We start from the raw sequence: 24,845 nt of genomic DNA, 5'->3' as shown, positions 1-24,845 counted from the left end.
GGTTGTCACGTTTCATCGTAGCCCTTTTCCCGAAAATTACCAATTTCCAACTTTGTAAATACTCCATGGGATCAAGCATTTGGCTGGTTACCATTCCATATATAATAATTTGAGCTTTGTGCTTTCCTTTGCAATCTAGTCTTATTCAGTTTCTTGAAATGCATTTTAAGTTTAAACAGTCAATTTCTTGAAACAAATGTTTTCATAAAATAAAAATGAATTTACTTGCAAAAATAAGGGTGAAATTTCTTTCTAAGGTTTACAAACAATAGGAAGAATGCAAATAGTGGCTCCGAGAATGGTTGAGACTCCGGGAACCAAGATTTCCCCATGAGGTCGCTTTGCGAACATCTCCCGATGACGGATCTTCACTTCAATTAATATTATTTACTTCGGACAGCGGACAACTGATAGCCAGATATTCCAAACAGAGTTCGAACTCCAAGAAGAGGACATCTTCTGATCAACAAGAATTCAAGTCGTATCATTAGGATTTTACATCCGCGACAATTCTATTCACATTCACTTTACATTTTATAATTGTCATAATATTCATGCATACATTACATCACAACTGCATAGTCAAATGAGGCTTTTAATCATGAGAATGCCCGAGTCATGAGGGCATGAACTCAAGTTTCCCCTGCAAGTCCTGGAGAAACTTTTTCCTTCAAGACAACGATCCATGTAGAGAGATTTCCCCAAGCAAGTCAATAGATGGTAGTCTCCCTCAAAGAGATAGTTTGTTCACTTTTGGAATCCCTCAACTGAGAATCTCCTGCAGAGCAACGCTCGACAATCTTCTTCAGATAAGATAATCTGCTTCGCATTTTGGAATTCCCCAAAAGTTTGGCATTTCCCCAACAAGGTCGAGAGGTGCCACTTCTTGTCAAAGAATAATTCAGAATCTCCCAGCAGATCGACAAATGATTCCCCAGCAGAATCAGTGAATGGTAGTCTTCATCCAGAAGATAGTTCATGATCCCCAGCGGGGTCAACAAATGGTAGTCTTTCCCCAAGGAAAGACAGTTTGTCTGTTAAATACTCAAGAGATCGACAAATGGTAGTTTCTTCAAACAGTTTGTCTGTTTCAGGGATGTTTAGTTCCCCACAGAGTCAATAAATGGTAGTTTTCCCCTTTAGAAAACAGTTTGTTGATTCCCCAGGCACCAATCGACGAATGGCAGTTTTCACCCCGAAAACAGTTCGTCTGCCTTCAAACAAAGTCATTAGCCCCTCAAAAAGAATGGGCCCATATGACAATCTTTCAAAGATGCCAGGTCAAAAGGGAAGATGGTAAAGTTTCTTTATTTACCGTCAAATGGTATCTCATCTCCAAGTGCTGATGAGAAGTTTGATGAGGAAACAACCCTTGAAGTTTCTTTATTACCGTCAAATGGTATCTCATCTCCAAGTGCTGATGAGAAGTTTGATGAGGAAACAAACTTTGAAGTTTCTTTATTACCATCAAATGGTATCTCATCTCCAAGTGCTGATGAGAAGTTTGATGAGGAAACAAACCTTGAAGTTTCTTTATTACCGTCAAATGGTATCTTATCTCCAAGTGCTGATGAGAAGTTTGATGAGGAAACAAACCGTTGGAAATTTTCTCTTTATCTGAGATATTGTCCAAAAACACAACCGAGACCAGTTTCGAGATATGGACATCCGAAACGAGGGGAGGTTATTTACCTTTTTCTAAGTATCAACACTTAGTTAAAGAAGATGGATTGCGCATCTTACATTGCCATCCATTCACCAGAATCCACATCAAGTATTTCTGCAGGAGTTTGTCTCATCATCCCCCGCCAAGTGCGACAACAGGATCAAATCATGCAAAGTTTTTATCAATTACAACATCTCAGGAGCGCCCAAAATTCGGGCATTCTTTGATATTTAAGTCTCTTTTACGCAGGAGAGATCGAGATATCAATCTCTCTCCCTCCAGATAAAAGAAACTTAAATAGGGGCATCTGTCATACCCCAATTTTTGACCCCCCTGAGATGACATATCTTCAGGATTTTTCATCAGGTCAAGACAAGTACCCAGAGCAGTCATTTCTCCATTTGGTACCTAATCGAGGATGCTCAAAGACAAGAAAGCTCAGGCAAAGGATCAATCAATACAAAGACTAGTCTCTAATACAATCATGGGGCTCAAAAATTTCACTTTTCTCATCTATGATTGATTAGACATCCAGTCATATGAGTACAGGTTTACTCAGGTCACCAGACTAGGGTTTTGAGCCTATCAAGGACTGAAATCAGGGATCACATTTGGGAAACCCTAAAAAAACTCAGAGGGTCATTCAAAGACATCAATCATTTTCAAATAACTCATATTACAAGATCTACTGGACATCACACTTCAATTCAAAGTCTACAGTCATTATTTTCACATGGTCGACAAATTAGGGTTTTGACCTAATTCACCAAGATAGTTGACTTTTGATCAGGGCATGAATCCAAAACTCAAGACATGATTCAAGGATCTCTACTACCTCCATATAATCCATTTATATCATCCATTTGGGAAGAAGATCTTATTTCTACACAAAAGCCCAAAAATTCACTTTGTCAGGAAAAAGTCAACTGTGAAGGATCATCATTGACTTTTAAGGTTTTTGGTCAAAAAATGACTTTCAAAGATCAATATCATCAATATATGGATATCAAAGTCATTTGGCCAAATAAATTCAAAGAAATTCATCAAGGAGCGAAAAGTTGGGAATTAGGGTTTTTTTAAGGCATGGTGAGATCTCAAAATTTCACCTACACAACTCAAAAAACTTCCAACATGAAAGTTGTAGATCTTGCCAAATAAAACAACATCTTACAAGGGAACTTTTTTCAAAAGATCAACCATTTATGAAGTTTTGGAAATTTTGAAGTTTAGGTCATAAACACTTAGAAATTTTTCTAAGTGTTTTAACCTAGTTTTCTTCCAACTTTGGCCCCATTTTTCACAAATTTCCCAAAGGATTCTGAAGAAGACATAAACTAATGATTTGAAGTAGATGTTTAGGGCTTTCCAAATTGTGTTCAACCTTCTCCAAATTCAATTTGAGCTAAGAGTTATGCTTGTTCAAAGTTGGCCTCATGAAGTAAAATTATAGGTCATGCATCATTTTGGAACTTTGAAGTTTTGTGCACATGACCTCAAATACAGATGCTACATGACCCATAATACATCTGCAAACATGCCATGCATTCATTTTCACCATGCCATGATAATTGAAGAAGATTCCTAAAACAAGAACATGTGATTATGTAATGATTACATTTGAGAATTTATGGCAAATTGATGAATCACCCAAGGAATCTTCTCATCAACCAATTAGAGCTCACTTTGCATCTGAATTGTCCCCTAAGATCAGATAGAATCAATGGATAGGGGAGGTGGCTCGAAAATGCAATGATCACACTTGGATATTCTTTGAAATTTCTTCATGGCTAAGAAACCAAACTTGCTTCACTAAGCAAGCTCACTCTCTCATTCAGTACTGAGACATTTGCCTATAAATAGGAGAGCACAAATCAGTAGAAAAACACACCAAAGCAACCATATTACTTGCTTTCTCTTTCTCTTCTCTTGTTCATTGTTTTTCAAAGTTCTTTGGCAAGAAGAATCGATTTCTTCAAACCAGAGCTTATCTTTGGGAAGTGAGCATTCTAACATCTCAAGGGAGGTCATTTGAGGTGATCCAAGCACCTGGATCACTTCTGTAGGTGGAGGAACACCATTGTTGCTCTCACTTTGGAGCATCTGCAGTTGGAGGTCCATGGAGTGATTCAGAAGGTTTCAAGGCAAGCCAATCATCCAGACACACTCCTCAGGTCATAGTGAAGCTAACCAGATGGCTGCAGCTCATCTGTAACTCAAGAATCAACACCCTCCATGTTCACTTGAAGCTGAAATCGAGGGAGGTCCATAGAACAATTCAGGAGGTTTGAGGTCATTACAAGCATTTAGTTAGCATCACTGAGCCACAAGGAAGCTTTTGGGATCATTCATACAAGCCCAGTTGCTCTCTATCATCCTCACGATCTCCATTTTCAGAGGTAAGTTTCTGAACTCCCTCTCTTTAATTTAAGTACTCTTTGTGAAATAGCTCGATTCTATCTTGTTCAGCATCATCAGAGGATTAAAAACCCTCTATCATCATCCATTTATCTTTCAGTATAGTCATTTAATTTAACTTTGAAATTTTAGGGTTCTTCACGATTTCTGGTAAATTAGTTAGATGTAGTTAATGGTAGTTCATGTTAGTTACATATTTAGAATCGTGAGTGAATTTAGAGCAAGTTTCATGTTTACATCGTTGCAAATGGTTGAGAAACGAGTAAGTTCAGAAAATCAAAAATGGAGAGCTTGAGGTTGAAGATGAAGATGGTGGTGGCGCGCAAAATTTGAATTCTCAGGGGAGAGTTTATTTTATTTTGAATGGTGTGCGTTTTATTAACGACTGAATAACTTGCCCTAGTGGCCACACATGCGTTCTTAGTCTCCTCATGCCCAAGGTCTGGGGTTCGAATCCCCCTCGCCCCAGACTTTTTGATTCTTTTATTTTTCAAAGATTTACAACTTGTTTTGAAACATAACCAAATGAAGGCAAGTCACTAGCACTGAGCGCGCGTTGGCTCAGTGGTGTTGTTTTGGACTGGTGACCTCAAGGGCGTGGGTTCAAACCCTCCAAGGGCCAAAACTTATTTTTTTAACACTAATTTCTTTCATTTCTCTTCACAACTTCACATATTTATTTAACCTATTAAAATAAATCATTTTCACTTCATTTTTCATACACCTATTATTTAATATATCTATTTTGTGAATAGTCAAAAAAATCATAAAAATATTATTTATTTCATGTATTTTAATTAGGTTTAAAATAGTGTGTTTTTAAGTGTTTTCTTAAATACTTTAAATATATATTATCACTTTATTTTAACCTAATCACTTTGTAAATAAGTTTATGATAAAACCCTAATTGTTTAGGTCTTAATTAAGTAAAAAATCTTTATTTTTACTTTAATTAAGTTGACTTTTGTCAATTCTCAAAACTGTTTTCAATCTCTGATTAAATCAAATGGTTAAGGTTTTCAAACAACAAAACCTTGTATCATTCCAAATCATTTTCAACTGTTCTTATAGCCAGTACTGTAAAGTACTGGGCCTCTAATAGAGTGTAAGTCCCAAAAATCTTCTCTTCTTAGCATGTTTTCAAAACTGTATTTTCAAAATCTTCTTTCTGTTTTCAAAACATTCTTCTGGTATTTGAAGGGCATTATTCCCGGTGAAACTCTTCAGATACCTATGTGACCTTTGTCCATCTTCACTTCTTCTGTTTTCAAAAACCATTAACTATTTATCATATATATTCAACTGTTATCAACAAAACAACAAAAATACTGTTGAGGCTCTGTACATACTTCTTCAATGGCCTCCACTCCATCCAGGTTAGGCTTTACAAGCTTTCAATTTACAGTCTTTATTTAAATTACTGTCAAATATAAACTGTGCATATATATTAGTTTAGAACTGCGTTTGAGTATAAACCCTAGGACAGTTAAACTATATATATATTATAGGAATATGGCCTAGGATTGAGAATGTCTTCCCGGTGAAGGCTCTTTCCTAATTAGAGATCTGTAGTTCAAACCCCCAAGATGAATTATTCCCGGTGAAACATCTTGGTAAAAACCTTAGAATCCAAAATATAGGACACATCCACCCAAAGAGGAATTATTCCCGGTGAAACCTCTTACCCATTTGCTTAGAGCCAAAATAAGTTCAAAACTACATAGCTTTCTCTTGTGCTATAACAAGGACCCTCGATTAGCCTCCTCTTGGGCTTTGTACAAGGACCCACAGGCTTCTTAAAAGCATTTCTAGCTTCCTCTTGAGCTTGTATACAAGGACCCATCAGGTTTCTTATAAACATAGGAACAGGTCTTTAGTCACCTTTTAGCCTACCCTGGTGAGTTTCTTCCAATTTAAACCAGACTTTAAACAAGCTAAGTTTGTCTCAATTTCACATTGAGTACATTTTTGGAATGAGAGACATGGACAGTCTCTGTCACCCTTATCTTCATCAATCTTCCTTAGCAGAGTCTAGGATCCATGTTTGGTCATCCTCAGCATTGAGTCAGCCTTCATCTTGGGCTTTAAACAAGAAGTCTCCATTAGATAATCTTTCTGCCCTTCATTTTAATCAAAACCCCTGGAAAGGGTTAGCCTCCAACATCTGTCTAAAATATAAAAACCCCTGGAAAGGGTTAGCTTCCACACATCTTTTTAATATCAAAACCCCTGGAAAGGGTTAGCCTCCAAAATTAATTAATAAAAAGATTCATTTCTCTTAGGAGATAATTTCCCCAAAAGAGTCAAAATCCCTGGAAAGGGTCAGCCTCCAAAAAACATGATAAAGTCAGTCTTTTAACAGACAAATTCACCAGCTGAGCCAAAATCCCTGGAAAGGGTTAGCTTCCAAAGAAAAATAGTCTTTTAATAAATAAAACCTCCTCAGTAGAGTCAAAACCAACAAAAACAGTTAGCCTCAACCTTGGGCTTCATACAAGGCACCCAAACAATAAAACTCCCCTGTCAAGAGTCCGCCTCAACCTTGGGCATTGTACAAGGCAGATAATAGAGTCTCCCCAGTGAGTTCTTCATCATTCAGTAGCCACAACCTTGGGCTTTGTACAAGGCAGAAAATAATGTTTTCCCTAGCTACAGTTAGCCACAACCTTGGGCTTTGTACAAGGCACGCAAATAGAGTCTCCCTAAGTAGAGTCAGCCTCAATTCTGGGCTTTGTACAGAACACAAAAATACCCTGTAATTAATCCCCAGTGGAGTCATCTCCCAGAGTCAATAATATTAATTAATTAATCAAAAAAAGCCTCAAGCTTGGGCCTCATACAAGCCAGCTAAAGTCAAATCTTTTATACAGTAGATAGACATAGCTTATCTCTATAAAGAGATATTTTTACTATTCTACCACATTCAAACAAACATTTCAATTTCAATTTCAATTTCAATCAAGTCTCCCATTTAGGATTTTGAAAGGCATGAGCTGGCAGTAAAACCCAGACATGTGGTAACTTTCCCTAATTTGGATGAGCATCTTTCTTTCATTTAAGAGGCATTTGACTGGTATACTTGCACATACACAAGTAAGGTCCCCCTCTTGAATGAAATGAATTCAGTTATTCTGTCACTCCTTTAAATGTTTGTGGTAGAATAGTACAAATACCTCTCTGTAGAGATAATTTCATGTCTCTTTACTGTAAACAGAGATTTAATTCCAAGCTTCAACCTTGAGCTTCAAGCAAGGCACCAAAAACAATTAATTTCCCTAGTTAGTTCCCCGAACTACATTAAGCTCTGACTTCCACTAGGGATATGTAGGCATGAGGTTCACAAGGAATCTCAGCGAGCTAATAAAATACCAAAAATAGTCAGTTTGTCTGTCTGTCTGTCTTTTAAAATCAATTCAATTCTTTCTCCCAACACAAAGGAGAAACTTTCCCAATCATTAGCAGCAAACACAATCACAATGACACAGAGAAGGTTCCTGTAGAGTACTACAGATATGTAGGGTGTTTAAACACTTCCCTATGTATAACCGACCTCCCGGACTCCAGAATTTCTAGTCTAGGTGTAAATCCCCACACTTAGCAAACTCCTAGGGTTTAGTTGAGATCTTTTTTTCCCTTTTCTACTCGTAGGACAAATAAGAAAGTTCGTGTGATATCGTAGGAAGAACTGAAATAAAATTCATCCCACCACGGGCGCATTCTCCTTCCAAATTTCGCGTGAAGGGTTTAGCGTGCCGTCCTCCCAAGTGAAACGGGGAGGTAAAGAAAACGACCACCACAGAAAAATGGCGACTCTGCTGGGGATATAAGTGTTAAAAACCTTGGTTTTTCATCCAAACCAATGGTTGACCTGTTGCTGGTCCAGCCCCAATGAGGAATTAGGGATGCCAAATTCCCCCTCAAACAAGAGAGGTCCTGCCTAACCTCTGTGTCATTTCATGTGTTTGCTGCATTTATATTTGTTTACTTTGTTTATTCTGTATCGGGAAAGGGCTTGATTCCCCCTTGTGGTGAGAAATCCTATACCCGGATTTGAGTGCAACATAAGATAGGATGGAGGATGTCTTCCCGGTGAAGACCCTCTAATCTTGGTTCACAATTCTACTCTTGGGATTTGCCTGGCTGGTTGTGATTAACTGCGCCACTGCATTCCGAGACTGATTTGTACCAGGAGGACCTAGAAACACATTAACCCCACTTAAAGCCTTTTTTAGGACGTAGAGCGGTGATTACGGAAGTAATTGTCACGCAGATACTACACTCAGAGAAAACTCTCTTATAGATACCAATCAACGTATCTTTAAGGTTGAGCAAAAACTCTGAGACCCCTAGAACCCGTTCTACAGGTACAAAAATCCTTAACCTTAGTTTACCATTGGGGCGGGGATTGCGTTTGGACTTCATGACCACTATACCCTTCAACACCATGTTTGTTTAAAACTCTTGTGTGTGCATTCATGCATTCATGCATCATTCATTAATAAACAACTAAAAACAAAAAGAGTCTTTTTCAAGTCGTTTTTCAAGGAAACTAAATAAACGAACGTTTTGAACTTCATAGAAAGAGAGAAACGGAGAAAGGACTTAAGGATCTATACCATGGATTACGGAAGAAAGAGAGCTAGGAAATACACCTTCAAGATTCCCCAGGTCGAGGAACTGGGAAAGCTCGGAAAACTGGTGGTCATACGACTTGTTCTTTGAATTTATAGTCACACGACTTATTCTCTGAATTTACAGTCACACGACTTTGCCCTTTTGATAAGAATCTCTTTTTTGTTTCCCTAAATTTTGCCAGGACAAATTCTTTTGAATTTCGAGTTTGTAGTCCGGCGGGATGCCCTAATTTTTGCCTAAGTCACTTGTTTTCAAGTTTTCTGACTTAGAGGGCTTTCTGTTATCTTCCTTTTTTATTCATTCTTTTTTTTTTTGAACAAGTCATATGATTTTGAGACGTCTTCGATTTGTTGGAAAAATTGTGACTGCCTCTTTTTTTGTTTTTTTTTAACGAGGGATAACCATTGTGGTATTGACTTTCCTCAACCTTTTGAAGGATAACCATTATTGTATCCTCAGATGCGTGCTCCTGGTAAATTTTGAACGCTTAATCAGGTTAACCAAACACTACCCTGCCCCTAGGTTAAATGTGAGGGTTTTTCGTATTGAAAAGAAACACCTACTTCAAGGCTCAAAGGGGTTAACGAGGGTTGAACTTCCTTATATCTCCACTATTTGAGGATTTGAAACAATGCCTGTACATCATCAATAGGGTTTTACTCGAAAGCACACCATTTGAGATTATGGGTAATATATGCTCGTCATGCTCCCTTCAGAGTCATCGTGCTTTATCACTGAGATTTTGGTATCACCAGCAAAGAAAAACATATTAGAGCGAGTGCGAATGAATTATTTCAAGAAAAACATATTCAATGCATCATTATTATAGTTCAAAAACAAACAAGTATGACATATAAACAGTATTGAATCAAAACAAGAAATACTACGCATGAACATGCATGATGATGTAGAGATTGTCAAAGTTGAGGAGATTTTCTCCGTATGGACTTATTGCTTCAGAAGATCTGTTGAGTCGAAGGGGAACTTCAAATCTGGCTTGGAGGTATGAATGTGATAACCTTTTCATCAATTAGGTCTTGAATCTTGTCTCTGAATGGCTGACAATCGTCAATTGAATGGCCAAGTGCCCCAGAGTGGAAAACAAACCGAACATTCGTATCTGAAACTGCAGATTACTTCTAGGTAGAAGATTCTGACAAAGTCGCACAAGAGTTGCAAGTGTCTAGCTCCAAAGAGAATAAAATAGTAAGAAGATGAGAAGCTTGTCCGTTGGTAGTAGCTTCGTTTGAAGAACTTTGACTTTTCATCTTTGGACGTCCTTCTGTAAGAATCAAGCTCACCATATCTAGTGGGTCATAGCCTCTGATTCGGGGTACGATACTTTTGAGCTTAAAGGCATGTGGCTAAAGGAAAATAACTCCTCTTGCCCCTTGATAGGAAATATACCCTTGAGTTTGAAGGCATCTGGCTAGAGGAAAGTAAATCCTCTTGCCCCTTGACAGAAGTTTATCGTACTTTCAAATTCGGAAAACATCTGGCTAGAGGAAAATAAATCCTCTTGCCCCTTGATAGAAATTTAGGCTCTTGATAGTCCTTCCACAATAGTACCTGGAAATTATGTGTCCTAAATCCCTAGGATCCTTGAAAGAGGTTAGTCAACAGGTTATGTAAAATCATAAGGTAGCATGGACAATCAAGTCCTACAAACAAGACCTGCAAGTAAATCAAATGGTTAGATAACAAACAAGTCACACAAAAGTCCTTAGGTTTAAAGGCTTGCATGAAGTATGACCAGGTGACTACCCTTCCCCAATAGGTACTTCTAAAGATAAGGATGAACTTAGTAACCAGGTTCTAAAAAGTTACTCAGAATTGTCAGTCCCTCTAAAGAACCCTCGAATATGATACATACATACCATGCAATGATACTTTGAGAAAGAACCTATCTGAGTTGTAGTATCGGGTAGTGACTATGCCCTCAACATACATCAAGAGTAGTCCCCCCACTACGTTCCTAAAGGCCAAGATGGGTTAAAGGTAACTAAAGGTCCTTAAGCTCCGACTCACCCACAGATATCCAGACGAACCTCCCTCATACAAGAGAAGCATGCAAACACCCATAGAGGCCTAACTTAAGCGTGAACTCTCATATTGACCAATCCCCCACATACATGAAGGAGGTCGCCATGACTATGCCATTTCCTATCTTATGGTGCACTCGAATCCGGGTATAGGATTCATCTTCCATTAAAACCCAAGCAACCTTGAAAAGTAAAGCAAACAAAACAAGCATTTGGTGATCTAAGCCCTAAGGTAAACCCCTCTTTAAAGAATCCCCAGCAGAGTCGCCAGTTCTGTAATACGGTGAACTGACTTTTTTGAAATGTCGCGAATAGCAAGAGTCGCCACCGACTTTTATTTTGTCCAATTTTAGGAAAGGTAAAAAAGAACAGAAAAATACCTTGTTTAGAAGAAACGGGCTCGGGGGGTAAGTTATGAAAAGGGAAGGTGTAAGCACCCTTTTCATCCACAGTTCTCTGTGGGCTCTTAGTTTGCTTAGCTCGTGTTTGTTTATTGTTTGTTTGAAAAAGAGATTTTTGAAGGGAAAAAGGACTTTAGCTTAAAAGCGTAGCCTTTGTTTTTGAACGAGGTGTGAAAAACAATTTATTTGTTTTGAGCAAGCAAACTAGGAGCACTACCCTATACTTTGTCTTTTCTATGCTTTTTAAATTTCCTATGACTAACCATACCATTTATGGGTAGGTAGTTCCTTTTTATTGGACGTGCGGGACAATTGAAGGGTCATCGGAGGTCGTTGAAGGTAACAAGTAGAGGTACCTTTAGCAAATTCAAAGGGACAATCATCGTTCCGTAGGCAACCATTCGAGGGACTAGATCATATATTCGTAGGCAACATCGAGGGTCATCGAGGGACTTATGATCTTTGCGATGATTTTTAATCGTCGGGACTTTTGCTAATGGGTACCTCTATATTCGAGGGACACGATCTTTATTCGTTCGTAAGGCAACCAAGAGGGGAATACCCTAGAGATGAGTGTGTGAACAGTAAAATGGGTGTGTTAGATTCAGTTATTTATTTATCTTGAGTTAGTGAGCTATGTTCAGTTAATATCTTCCCATACAATCCTAACATACATCTAGTAGTTATAAGGGTGCGAAAAATAAAAACAGAAAGATAAATCCTACGGTATTACAAGGCTTCGGGGAGGGGATTACAATAAAAACCTGACGGGAATGCGGAAAGTAAAGCCCTAATTAACTATTACAAATAAGAAATAGTTGCAGTAAAAAAATAAAATAAAATGGTAAGTGTATAAAGTATTAAACAAAACTTGTGGATGTCCATGAAGATATTCAATGTCCTCAATGATGGTACCCCGCAAACAACAAATGTTAGTAATGGTGTAGATTAATCGTTTAACTGAATATAAACTAATTATAAATAAAAGAGAATATTTATTTACATTTTATAATTACTAAACTAATTCTTGTGTTTTTGTATTTTTTGATGTTTAAGTGAAAATAAAATATTTTTAGGTTTTAATCAATTAATAAAGTAAAGATTAAAACAAAAAAATTTAAAACAATAAATCAATTAAAGGAAAATATATGAAAATGGGCTAAAATAATAAACAGAGGGAGTGTTAACAGAAGGTGGGGGCTGGCCCAAAGCTGGGAGGCCCAAAAAAAATTAAATGAATCAGTCCAAGGGAGGGTGTCGTCCGCTGCAGGTAAGGTGCAAAGAGAGTAAAAAATCGGACTGGGCTTTATACCTGTCTGACCCAAGGGAAGAACCAAAACTGAATCACTAATGCCAAATGAAATAGCCATGGGGAGGTGTATTGGATCACAAGAGGTGTAAACCATGGTAGGAACGGATTGGGCTTCTTGTCCACGAGCCCAATATCAATAAAAAAACCTAAGCCTAAGATGAGAGAGATTGCCTCCTTTCCCTTCTCTCTTTCCCAATCGGTCTCACTTTTCTCTCTCTATTTTTCTATCCATGTTTCCAGATTTCTCGTATTAAACCGCAAAACAAACATCAAACTCTCATCTTCTATTTGGTCCCTCTCTCTTTTTGTTTCAAGAGTCAAACGACTATGTTCTTAAATCTCAATCCTCAGTTCTCCATACACTTCATCTCAATAAAATAAAGTGGGTAATGAAAACTAAACTCATCAAGCAATAACAAAGAAATCAGGAACAGACAAATGAAGACAATCAAGCAGAGATAAATCGAACACAGGGAGTTTTAAGAGTACCGAATCGGAAAGGGCGTCGTTTCTGCTCCTCCTCATTTCTGATTCTGAGGGGGTCTTGCTGTTGAATCGGAAAGGGCATCAGTGGCTTAGCGGCGATGAGTTCTTGAATGGCTTCACCGAAGGTTCAGGTGCGGAGGATGGCTTCCGTGGATTCGCGGTTGGTTCTGAATTTATGGAGAAATAATTCGCTGCTTTGAGTATTGTTATGGTGGAAGATGTTTTTGATTCTCACGTGTCGTTGGATGTGGTGATGTCGCAGTTGTGTTGTTGCGATTCAGATGATGGCACTGATGAAAAGCATCGGTTTAGAGGTGATGCTTGTTGCTACCGCGAAAATTAACAGAGTCGCCACTAACATATTTATCCTGAAAAGGAAGGGAATGCCAGCAAACCACAAAACAAAACAACGGTCTCACGACCAGAGAAAAAGGGTAAGGGAGTCGGTTACGCGAGGGGAAGGTATTAGCACCCCTCGCGCCCATCGTACTCGATGGTATCCACGCTAGTGTCTAAATCTATGGGTGTGTAACAAATCTACGCTAATCTGGACTATAATGAATGCAGAATGTAGGGAAAAGAAAGGATTATGCTCGCACGGGCCCTACCCCGCTTCCTACGTATCTGTTTTGCAGAATCAGAGCTACCGTAGCTCAGCTAACTAATTTCTGTTTGTTTTGTATTTTTTAGGTGAACAAGTTACATTCGCACTCTGCTGCTCGACCTTTGGAGACTTATGTTGGGAATGGAGCGGAAATAACAAGCTCTTAAGAAAAGAAAATCAAAGAGTGTGGTTTGTGTTTTAAAGAATGCATGAGGAAAACCTAAGCTAAGGGGGAAAGCTTGCTACCTAATGTTATCATACAAAGGGTACAAGTCTAAACTAAACTAACCACCTACGAGGAAAAGGGAAAGCAAACAAGAGTATCACACAAACGAGCATCCGCTCGTAAAGCAAACAAGACCAACGGCACTGGCCGAGTGGTAGAAAAGCGGGGTCCCGCCATAGCCAAGGGGAGCAACTTAACCCAAGTCAACCAAGCATTAGACCTCGCAAAAATGATCGGGCCATAGACAAGAGGAGCGAGTCCCTCTCAGCAACCAAGCCGTCACGGATCTGAAAGGAAAATGGTCTGTGTGTACACCGAGCATCAATGTCGAGCGACGCGAGCTATAGGAAGTGCGGGGGTCCGGCTGCATGAACCCTTTTCCTGACATACTCGATAATAAGATCTTGTGCAGGTTCAGAAGCGAGCCACGCATAGCGTGCGCATACTAAACAGACTCGATGAGACTGGGCGGGGGTTGATTACTAACCCTTTCCGCATGCATTCCATGAGGACTTAACGGAGTGCCATATAGGACTTATTACACCGTGACTCCCTGCCGCAAAGCACAAATATAAACACACCAACAAAAACAGAGCCTCTTTCGAGGACTTGGCCAGATGCATGTCTAGGTCCTACTTCTCATGTTAAAGGATGATGCGAGAAAGCTATAAAGTGCGAGAGAAATAAAATGAAATGGAATCAATACCAAACGGATGATGATCCGTAAACTAAAGCGAAGAGAGCAAGGAAACTAGGATCCCGCGAGCGAGCTAGCAAAGCAAAAGCAAATAGTCAGCACACCGATTAGCCATAAAAGCACACAAAGGTCAACATGCGCGTCGAGCACAATCACAATACACCTACAAGAGGAACAAGCAAACCAAACAAGCAGATATAAAGTAATAGGAATGTGTCTCCAAGATGAGAACACGACCCGGGTGAATGAAATCGTGTTCCGCAAATAAAGCGGAACACTCGAGTAATAAGCGTTGATCGGTGACAGCATTATGAGCATCAAACAAACACAATTAGGCATCAATCCCCATAGATTTCAAGTCATCATCAATAATCATCAAGCGACAAGTTCATCAAGCATTATAACAAACACATAGTGCACCAAACTTGTATCAACATGCGATTGCAAGCAAAATTTCGATCTAACAACTTGAATCCAACAGTTAATCATCATCAATCCTCAATTAAACATAAACAATACCTAGATCTAACATTTGAATCATGTTAACATCAACAATTAAGCATTCAATTCAAGGTTCAAAGACTTACCGAATGAAGATCTAAACCGAAGTACGGACACGAACGCGACACGAATGCGAACACGGCACGAACGCGACACGAATGCGAAAGCAAAATCCATGAGGAGAGAGAGTGAGGCGCGCGAGCTAGTGAGGAGAGGGAGAAGAGATTCGAACTTCGATCTTTGATTCTTCAATCCATGTTATTCTTGATTCTTGAAGAAAATTGATGAATATTGATGAAAGTTTTATGTAATTTGTGGTTTTGATTCAAGAGAATTGAGAGAGAAATGAGAGAAAGTGTTTTTGATCTTTTTGGTGAATTGAAATTATAAGAGTCCTCCTCTGATTTGTGAAGAGCAAAGAGTTTATATATTGTCAACGCGAAATGTCCAAATTGCCCTCGGTGCGTCTTATTTTGACTCGTTTTTAAGGAAACTCGGTTCGGCTCTGAATTCCGGAACGAAACCAATGCCACTGTGACGATGACCAAATTAGTGATTCATCGCCGCGAGAATCATCTCAATCCGATAAGCGATGAAGAAATTATGCGCGTTTGAAGGACGAGAAACATCGATCCATCTGGCGCGATTGTGCAGAATTTTGTGACTACCGCTCAAAGAACTCGATAAAACCCTATCTTCGGCTCAGAATCTGAACAGGCATGTGTGACAAAGAATCAAAGCTAACGAAATTTCCGAGAAAATGCCGCCGGAATGGACTTCATACGATAAAAATCGAAGGAGTTATGAATTTTCGAACCCGGCGCGACATACCCGAAAACACACTTTTTTATCGAAACAACGCGATGATCCTTAAAATTCTGGGAGTTTTCCGTGCATAATTGGCCCTCGGTCCAAACATATGAAATGTTGATAATGATGGTACGGAGCTGCAGTTAAATTTTCAAGCGAATCCGACGAGCGGATTGTGAGATATGAATTTTCCGAGGCCCGAAACCCTACATTCAGCACCGTTTTTCACTGTGAAACCTCAAGTAATTTGCAAATCTGACAACCTTCCTCAAGGAATTGGCTTCCGAGCCGAACACGAAAGTTGTAGATATCGTCGAAACAGTCGAGGAACCGTGGGAACTCAGCTCATATCACCTTCCAAATAGGACTTGTGAATTTTCTCGTATTTACACTGTTTAAACCATTTTTTCACCGTATTTTCTTAAACCCATGAAAACTCTTTATTATTTTTCTTCAATTTTTGAACGACGAAATAAATGTCATCATTAACTTATAGCTCAAATAAAGAGGGCAAATTTTGGGGTGCAACAATGCTCAATTTGAGTTGTGAATGGTTGACGTCGGAAGGAAATCTCGAGCTGCAAATCAGTGCGTGTTGGTGTTGCGAGTTCAGCGGCGGAGCAGATCGGAGATGAGTCACGCGCAATCGGAGTTACGATTGGGTGAGGGCGAGGCTGAGCGCGGTGATGTTTGAGTCTTGATTGCTTTCTCTTTACCCTGCAGAAATCATAAATTGTATACAAATTGTATTAAAATTATGTTATGAGTTTAATTAAAGAAAAAAAAATTGTCTCTGAAGTTTGGTTTGATGATTAAATTAGTGAAGAAATTAGTGTTGTGGTAGATGAGGAAGGTTGTGGCATGTTATTGGTGAAGTTGATGATGAACCATCGTTGTTGCGTGTTGAAGCTGGCGCTGTTGTTTCGGCAAAGCTCCAATTTCCAGCTGCTTCTCAATTTTCCAATTCTTCTTTTTGCTATTGAAAATTCTGCATAAATGATTAGTAGAAGAAACAAATAGCACAGAGTAAGAACAAATTAGCAGAGAATATGTAAACTAATAAGATGTTCTTATAAATGATATTGAAACGCATTGCTACATGTTATGTTATGATAATGATATGTTATGATAATGATAGTGTTATATTGTTACTGTCAATATTTTTTAGATGGGGTCAGTGTTAGTTGAAAGGCATGGTGATGCTAAGCATGATTTATGGTTAGGATTTGGAGAGTTGGTAAGGTTTGTGACAAAACCGGTTTGATGGAGAAGCAACACGGTGAAGAGGTATTACCTGAGAGTGTAAAAGGTGACAAATTGAAAGAGAATAAGGGTTGATGTTTGTACGTGAGTGTGAATTGGTTAGGGTTGGAAAAGTTAGTCCTCCTTAAAATATGTACAGATAGACCTATTTATATTAGTGTATTAGGTTAAACTAAAAATGGAAAATATAATTTAATATCAAACCTTATTTGACAAAAATATTATCATGAATATTTTGCTTTAATTTTTACCAAAATTAGAAAAATCAAATCAAAAATGTCAAGAAAATTGTCTTGTTGTAAAAGTTAAATAATAAATTACCTTATTTATTTTTTATGTTATTTTTGGGTATTTTTTTGAATAAAAAGTGCATAAAAATGAAAAATCAACTATTTTAAAAGAGCATATTTAATTATTACGAAAATTAAATTTAAATAGATAAAAAAAGATTTTTTTGTGATTTTTTAATATAAATGAAAATAAAATTAAACTATAGTTAGAGACAAAAATAAATAAATAAATAAATAAATAAATAAAAAGAAAAATCTTAGAAGTGGAATTCAAACCCGGAACCTCTCGCTGTTGTACTTTTTAACCTTAAATCCTTACCAACTGTGCTACGTCACTTATTCGAAATAAAATGACATTTGCAAATATATGAGGGCAAATTTTGGGGTATGACAGGGGGGTTTGAGTAAGTGTGACTTTAAAAACTCTTAAGATAAAAACAATTGCACAGTGATTTTTATCCTGGTTCGTTGTTAACGAAACTACTCCAGTCCACCCCCTTAGAGTGATTTACCTCACCTGAGGATTTAATCCACTAATCAACCTTGATTATAATGGTTTTCCACTTAGATACCCTCTAAGTCTTCTAGAGTATTCTGATCACACCTTTGATTCAACAGCGTTTCAGCAAGTTTGCAAGAGTTGTTCGTAAATTGGTATTGTAACCTTGCTTCTTATCAGAACTTCACTATTTATAGGCGTTTTGAGAAGATGACCGTTGGGAGCATTCAATGCGTTGTGTGATCCGTACAGCTTTGCATTTAATGTTTCACTCTTTTGTCAACTACCTCGAGCCTTGCTTTTCCTGCTTTAACTGACTTTGCCTTTAATAGCTTATAACGTTCCTTTTGTCAGTCAGCGTAGCCTGTCATCTTGTACTTGCTTCTGATCTGATCTTTGTAGATACAACGTTTGAATATCAGAGTCATTCAGCTTGGTGCAGAGCATCTTCTTGTCTTCTGACTTTGAAGTGCTTCTAGCGTGATACCATAAGAACTTCAGTGCTTCTGCTTCTGAAATCAAGTTCTTCTGATGCTTCATAGACCATGTTCTGATTCTGATTGACTATCTTCTGATGTCTTGCGAGAGCATGTTCTGATGTTGCATACTTGAACCTTCTGAGTCACTGCTTCTTGCGCTGAATTGTGCATACTCTTTATATATTTCCTGAAATAAAAAATGCATAGGATTAGAGTACCACATTGTCTTATACAAAATTCATATATAATGTTATCATCAAAACTAAGAATATTGATCAGAACAATTCTTGTTCTAACAGAGTGTGCACTTATAAGGGAATAGAATTAGGTCAACTTGTTTAGAAAGAATCAAAACAAGAAAATTTGATTGAATTCTTCCATATGCAAACTTTCCATTCTTGATCCATTCTATTTCTTACACTTTTCCCTCACGTTTTCAGCCCTTGGATTAATTGGATATTGATTTAGGTTTTTGGAAATTTGATCATATAATTTTTTCTATTAAATTACGATTTTTCTTTAATAAAATTTTGAATTTAAATAAATAAAATCCAAAATAAATGAAATAAAATCATAAAATAAGTAGGAATTAATTTATGGGCCTCTTAAGACCTTGTTATCACGTGGAGAATTCAAACTTATAGACCCATTATTTAAAAATTCAAAATTCCCCACTTGTGCTTTCATGCTTTTCCTCAAATTTTCCCAACTTCTAACAGTCATAACTCGCTCAATTTTTATCCTATGAAGGTGTTCTTGTACTTTTTGGAAAGCTCAAGATGTCCTCTACAAGCCACTTTGGAACCTTTTTTGCATTTAGAGATTTTATCTTGATGATATTTGCTTTGACAAAAAATAACTTTTTCTAAACTTCTAGAAGGACCTGTAATGTTTTGGTTCATATCTCTCAAATGATGCATTTTTGGCCAAGTCTTTAGAGAGACAAAGTTGTAGAGAATAAAATTTCCTTCAAAATGAGCTTTAGTTGGACAATTTCTGATGAACCATGTGAAAGTTATGGCCAGTCAAAGTTCAGTTGACTTTCTCCTACAAAACCCTCAAAATGTTGATGTTGACTAAAAATCAGGATTTTTGACTATAGTTGACTTTTCAGTCCAACTAGTCGACTGTTGACTTTTTAAGCATTTGACTGAGTAATCTTGTACTGTAAGTCTTGAAATTCGGCATGGAGATACTTGGAGACATGTGGGAAGCTATGAAGTCCACTTGAGGTGTCAGAATCTGATTTTACCTTGAGAGAAGCAAAACCCTAGTCGTGGGTTGATTGCTTAGGAGAGAGATAGACATGCATATCCCTTGTGAAGCCTTAAGTAGCTGAAGATCATATGATCCAAAATATCTTTAAATATGATGGGCAAATTTTGGGGTATGACATTGTTCTTTTGGTGTTTTGCTTATCTTATCTTTAGGGGATCACCAAGCACCCATAATTATTTAGCTTGTATGTGTTACACTAACCAAAATTACAAAAATATGTTTTTGTCTTTCAATGTGTTTTTTGATGCAAGGTAGGTGTTGAATCAAGTGCATCAACACCTCTCCTAAAATTAGGGTTTTGAGGGTAATCCTCAATTAAATGGGCATTCATGGAAGCTAAATGGATTAAATTCAAGAGGGATTTCTCATCATCATAGATCATGTCTTAAGAATTTTTCCACTTCATTTGATCAAGTTCATCTCAAGACTATATGGTGTGATTCATCAAGAAACTTCATAGGTTCATGTGTTTATTTCCATGCCTTCTTCAACAAGTTTCATCAAGCTATGAACTTCAAAAACAATTTTTCTTCAAGATAATATCAATTCAAGGTCTTATGTGTCTCCTTATGTCTTATCATACAGTAAAAGCTTAAAGGGTTCCAAGTTGATTCAAGAAGATAGACCTAATGGGACAAGTTCTTGATTCTAAGATTAGAAGGGCATAACTTTCTTAATTTTCAACATTTTTTAGTGTTTCATTATGCAAAATACTCTCCTTGACATCATCAACAACTTCTCTTCACAAGTCAAGAAGAAATTTTGTGAAGAAAGTCATCAAAAGTTAGAGGACATTACAAGTCTCCTTTGAAAGTTAAGGAATTGTGTATTAACTTCAAAGGATCATAACTTGACCAATTTTTATCATCTTGATCCCATTCTTTTTTCATAGTAATCTTGAGTGAGTATACTTTCATCCATATTTGAAGTTCAAGAGCAAAATATAAGTGGAAGATCATGTTTGAAGAGAAAACATTATAGGTCATGTTGGTGTGCCAAGGGTTTAAGGCACACCTTGCAAGCAAAACTGACCTTAAGGCCAATTGGTGCAATTTTCACTGTCTCTTGCATAACTTTTGTACTTAAACTTATTTTTCTACTATCTACAAGTTTAAAATTGAAAAACGCATGAGCCAATTGTTAGAGGCCTAAGGTTGAAGTGTGCTGACCAGGATTGCTAAAATTGCTAAATTTGGCTATAAGTGTTTTATGCATCTTTTTCCTCCACTTTGAATGAGTGTAAATTTTGATTCAAGACACCAAATACAACCTTTCCAAGCACATTATAAATATTGCAAGTTTCTCTTTTCAAAGGTACCAAGATTATATCATAAAGGTCCCTATACAAGTTGCCCCATGAATTTGAAGTTCGTGCCTTGAAGCTGAAGTAAGCTCATAACCAGTTTTGCAAATCTCCAAGTTACTCAATTTTAATCCAATGTGGCACGAGTTTTTGCATTTAAACATGATTACCAACTTACCATAGGTCGTTTAGTGCATTGAAACTTGAGTTTTTGTTGCGTTTTGGATGAATTACAAGTCACACTTCTCATGCTTGCAACTTCACATGATTTCAAGGAATTTGAAATTCTGGTAACAGCAGACCCAAATGTCTTGAGAGATGTCGAAACATCCGCTCTATCAAGAAACATTAGCAACGTATATATGATCGCGACTATACGTGTCTATTAATCTGATGACTGCAAGTGCACAGTCGTGTCGTGTAGTTTTAAAAGATATCGAATCCACAGAGACTATGAATCGATCTACCGTTATCTAAGGTTACTATGTAAAGCTAAGGCTACTAATAATTTAATTGTTCTTAAGGGAGAGTGATTGTGAATAATAAGAAATATAATAATAAACAGACATCGGTATGTATTTCGTTTAACTTAAGGTGATCCGAAGTTCCATTGGCTGATGGTAATTCAATTAAAAATCTTTACTAATTCAATTGGTTAAAAATCCTCGTCTCAAACTTTCGCTCTGTTGATTTAGATTACTATCCTAATCCTAATGTACGCTTTCGCCATCCCATTAGATTTTAGAAAAGCTTTTTGGAAACAACGTAATTAATAAAATGCCTGTTTTACGAAGTTGTTATCTATTTAAATCTCCTAATCTCAAACTTTCGCTCTGTTGACTCGGAACATGCTAATATCCCTAACGTACGCTTTCGCCATCCCGCTCGGGTGTAAAAACAATTTTTGAAAATAAATAAGTTCTAATTAGTTTTAATACGCTTTCGCCATCCTTAAAACTAATGTCCTATGTCTACTATCCAGTTAAAGATCTCAAACTTTCGCTCTATTGATTTTAACCTTTGACCGTCTTAACCCCTCAAACTTTCGCTCTATTGGTTTTAAGACTTACTAATTAAATTAGACATATAAACCAAAAATAGGTGATAGTTAATAAAACATAATTAAGCCAATTTATTTCGGATCCCACAGTTAACTTACTCTACATACCGATACCTTAGCTATTTAGCCAGACATATTAATACGGTTAAGCATGCATAAACTAATTTGGCTTATAATAAAAGGCATGTTAAAAGGCATATAATATATCATGCAAAGCAATATATAAATAAGGCGGTAAATATTAAACCTGAATTAAATAAATGGCAAGCAAATCTTCAAGTATCGAACTTCCACCACAGGTTGGCTGGATCGTTCTTCGGAATTTAAACGGACAGAAAATAAAACAAGGAAATAAAAGCGATAAATCTAACGTAAGGCTAGATTTATAAAAAGTTCACAACAATTTCCGGTGTAGAAATCGTAGTGAGAAAATAAGTGTTTGAATGAAAGCAGAATGAAAAATATGGTTCGCGGTACAATTTCGGCAGCACTTCGTTGGCAGGAAATCGGACTCTTTGGAAGTGAGGTAGCAGGTTCTATTTATAGGGGAGGTTTTGCTGTGACGTTGCGTGAAAAGAGGAACTCACCAGACTTGGACTTGGAGACGTGCGTCTCCGATTCTTGGGGAAGTTCTGTTGAATGGCTTGAGACGTGCGTCTCAAGTGGAGTAAAAGTAGGAGGAGCTGGAGGCGGGCGTCTCCACTCTGGTGACGTGGCGTAGAACATTGGAGACATGCGTCTCCACGTGCTGGCAAGGTTTTGGGCCACGCGCCTTTGGTTCCTTTGTGGGCTGAATTGTCTCTTTTTGGCCTTTGGGTCTTATTTGCACCCCTCTTTCACTTCAGCACTCCTTTTTCATCTTTTAGGCATAAATGTTGGTCATTTTAGCTCCATTTTCTTTCCTTTTCACAAATAGTCATAATAAGAGTGTAAAACCTGAAACAAAGCGAAAACTCGCGTAATATCATAATAAATCAACATAATAAACGGAAAATGCTATAAATATCTATGGATTTCAGGCTAAATATATGATATAAAATCGTGTTATCAAATTCCCCCAGACTTGAACCTTTGCTTGTCCTCAAGCAAAATAATAAGATAAAGATAGGAGGACAGCGAAATGAAATACGCTTCCACCACGTCGTTCGGTCATACTCAGCTACATAATGTTTTTGTTTGAAAATAATGATATAGACCCTAGCAATAAACTTATAGTAGCAACACTAGACAACTCCCAGCATGCATACCAATCCGAATCATGCCATTATAGCTTGACCTTGACTCGTCATCTTGTTTTACCCTTTTCATTCGTGCGCAATCACATTAAGCCCATTATCTCGACACGCACATAGCAGAGTAGTCGGTTAGTGACTATGATCCTTCTCATGGAGTTCTGGCACAATATGTGGTATACTCCTTAGCAGTCACTTGTAGATTGTGGGGAATCGGACAATAGTCCTTCCTACCAAGTTCAGTACCAGATGACTTCTGAACCAATCAACAATGAGTTTTTAAATTCTTTGTATTTGAGATTTGCGACCGTTAGGTTAAATGATCTTGTGAGGATCACCTTACTTAGTAGGCACATTTCTTATTATGGTTAAGCACATAATTATTATTATGAGGATCATACACTTATATTCATCGACTCTCTGCGTAGTTTGTATCTAAGACGGTGCCGACTGCTAGAATAAACTACTAAGGGTTACTTCAAAAATTAAAGTCGATGGTTTCAGTATAACAGGTATTCAAATCGGTTACGCATACTTGGGGGTTTTAGAGTGTTGGGACAATAAGGGTATTGACTTAAATCAATTTCTATGCGTTGAGTATTTGAGTAGCTTCGTATTTCTCGAACGTGTGGGGTTTTGCATTTATCGTTTGGGAGCAAAAAAATTTGTTATGGCTCAAGAGAATGGAAGAAATTGAAATAACTACGGAATTATAAAGATAAGACTTGAAATTCCATAAATATTCTTTATTGAATTAGAAAAACATTACAAGGAAGGGAAATAAACTAAAGGGAAAGGAAATGAACTAAAAGGAAATAAAACTAAAGCAAGTAATACGACTCCCTCGGACTTAGATGATGCAGTGTCCTCAATGCATGAGAACTACTCCTCAGTGTTGCGGTTGCGAGAACTGCTTGCGCCTCTTGTACGAACACGGCGACGTCTATCAGAAGGAGAGCCATTAACACGAATGTTAAGATCATGCAAATATGTAGCAATTTCAGTGTATTGACCTTCGTTCCTAATAGCATAGTCACGGTGCTCTTGTTGCATCTCTCGAATGAGCCTTATTGTTTCAGTTTGATTTGTCTGCATAGCTTGAACGAGTTGATCTTGTCGTTGAATTGCAGCATACATGGCTTCAAGAGTGATAGGCGGAGGGTTGTTTTGAGGAGGTTGGTTGACATCAGTTTGCCCTTGGTTGAGTTCTTCTTCCATTCCATCCATAGGTTCATTAGGATGTTCAGGTTGGTTGTCTTGAGGATTTTCTTCAATAAGCCTCCAACGCTGGACATAACGGATGTTGATTCTTTCAGGGCATGGCAGGATTATATGAGGAATAAGAACTTTGTTGACGACCAAAGTGTATCGGCCATCATGGCGGGGTGAAACCAAGTGGGAATCACGGCAGTAAGTCAGGTCAAGTGTTTGAGCAGGTAGCATGAGATGAGAGAGGGAGAGGAGATCATCACCAAGACCTAAAGCACATGCCAAGGTGGTAATAAGTCCGCCAAACAAAAAGGGGTTTGTAGCGGGGGCGTTGACACAGCTTTGGATATGTTGGAGCATAAAAGGTGCGGCATTGAAACGGATATTGTTAAGCGCACAGTAGAGGAAAAATAGTTCGTGTTGGTTTACCTTATGGT

This window comes from Vicia villosa, linkage group LG3, assembly GCF_029867415.1.
Source record: "Vicia villosa cultivar HV-30 ecotype Madison, WI linkage group LG3, Vvil1.0, whole genome shotgun sequence".
In the NCBI taxonomy this organism is placed as follows: Eukaryota; Viridiplantae; Streptophyta; class Magnoliopsida; order Fabales; family Fabaceae; genus Vicia; species Vicia villosa.
This window is presented reverse-complemented; position numbering follows the sequence as displayed.